We start from the raw sequence: 2165 nt of genomic DNA, 5'->3' as shown, positions 1-2165 counted from the left end.
CGAAAAAGATGCCCGGGGGCTTTTTTTTTTTTTTTTTTTAAAGTCGAAGTCTCACTCTGTCACCCATGTTGGAGTGCAGTGGCATGATCACGGCTCACTGCAGCCTCGACTTCTGGGATCAGATGATCCTTCCACCTGGGCCTCCCCAGCAGCTGGGACTATAGGTGCATACCACCACACCTGGCTAATTGTTTTGATTTTTTGGGTAGAGACTAGGTCTTGCTATGTTGCCCAGGCTGGCCTTGAACTCCTGGGCTCTAGCAGTCCTCCTGCCTTGGCCTCCCAAAGTGCTGGGATTACAGATGTGAGCCACCGCGCTTGGTCCCAGGAGGCTGTTTCATGGCAGAGTCTTGAGTTCATGAGAGAGGTCAGTCTGGAGACACATTGAAGGTGATGAGTATAATTGGGGTGACTGAGGTAGCTAGTAAAGGGGAGCTTGTACAGGGTGAGAAGAGAGGGAGCACTTCAGGCAGGTAGAGGCAGAGGGGTGGCTAGGAGTGTTGGAGAAAACTCAGAGAAAGCTAGGGAGGATGCCAAGGACAGGGTTTCAGAAAGACGAGGGAGGGTAACATTGTCCAGTGCTGCAGAGAGGCGGTGTGAAATTAGGTTAAGAAGTGGCACTGGATATGGGGACACAGAGGTCTCCCTTGCATGTAGGTGTGGCCACGTGGCTGACTCCTGACCAGCAGAACGGTTGGACGTGACACGCTCCCTTTCCAAACCTTTTCCACAATGGAGGCTCCACCCAGAGGACAGATGAAGGCTCCTGGGCCTCTAAAGGGAGCTCTCCCCACCAACCCGCCCCGCATGGTGACATGAGCAAGAAATAAACTTTCATTTGTCAAGTCACGGAGACTTGAGCATTTGTCCAATACAAGAGCTGTCATCACTTGCCTTAATTAACATACAGTGACCTTGACTGAAGCATTTTGGAGGGGAGTGGAGGTCGTGGGTGGAGCCCACATTTCAGATGCCACCAACCAAGATCCAAACCCGAGTCTGTCCGAGTCTGGGAGTGTCGTGTGAGCGTGTTGTGAGCCCACTGTGTTCAGCCGCATGGAACCAAACACCTGCGCAGAGTAGCTTAAACCGAAAGGGGTTTACAGGTCTCATATAAAAAGCTGAGACTGGGCCACGTGGTCTGGGGGCCCAATTATGCCATCAGGTGCCCAGGCTCTCATCTTTCGAGCCACCTTTTGCTTGTAGGCTTTTGGCCTCATTCTGTCATCTCATTCCTCGTGACTGTGACACTTCTCAACAGGAGGAAGGAGAAAGGGCAAAAGGCAAAGCCAGTGGAGTCTCTTCCTTTAAAAAGGTTTTACTGGGGCCAGGCATGGTAGCTCATGCCCGTCACCCCAGCAACTTTGGGAGGCAGAGGCGGGAGGATTGCTTGAGCCCAGGAGTTCAAGACCAGCCTGGGCCACATAACAAGACCTTGTCTCCAAAAATAAAAAATAAAACAATTAGCCGGGCACGGTGACTCAGGCCTGTCATCCCAGCACTTTGGGAGGCAGAGGCGAGAGGATTGCCTGAGCTCAGGGGTTCGAGACCCGCCGGGGCAACTTGGCAAGACCTCATCTCTACAATAAATCAAAAATTTGCCGGGCGTGGCGGTGTGCACCTGTAGTTCCAGCTAATTGGAAGGCTGAGGCAGAAGGATCACCTGAGTTGTGAGCGTGCCACTGCACTCCAGCCTGGGTGACAGAGTGAGACTCCAACTAAAAAATAAAAACAAAAATAAAAAGATTAGCTTGGCTTTGTGGTACACATCTGTACTTCCAGTTACTTGCGAGGCTGAGGCAGAAGGATCACCAGAGTCCAGGAGGTCGAGGCTGTGGTGAGCCGTGATTGTGTCGCTCGACTCCAGCCTGGGCAACCGAGTGACACCCAGACTCAAAAATAAGTAAATAAATGAATAGGCCTTATTGGAAGTCTCACTCCTCCCTGTAACTTCGGCTTCATCCTGTTCGCTAGTCTGGGTCTTATGGTCACCCTGCCTGGTCATTGGAAGTGAGTGGGGAGGAGGTGGCTGGGTATAAGGGTCAGGTTAACCTGCTGACAGCATGGGCCCAGACTCTGCAGCCTCAAGCCACCCGTTTTTGTTTTTGTTTTTTTTTGAGTCGGAGTCTCACTCTGTCGCCCAGACTGGAGTGCAGTGGCCGCTC

Source organism: Carlito syrichta, unplaced genomic scaffold (assembly GCF_000164805.1).
Source record: "Carlito syrichta isolate Samal-C Ts95f unplaced genomic scaffold, Tarsius_syrichta-2.0.1 Scaffold301943, whole genome shotgun sequence".
Taxonomy (NCBI): domain Eukaryota; kingdom Metazoa; phylum Chordata; class Mammalia; order Primates; family Tarsiidae; genus Carlito; species Carlito syrichta.
The sequence above is the reverse complement of the archived record's forward strand: the minus strand, read 5'-3'. Positions refer to the sequence as shown.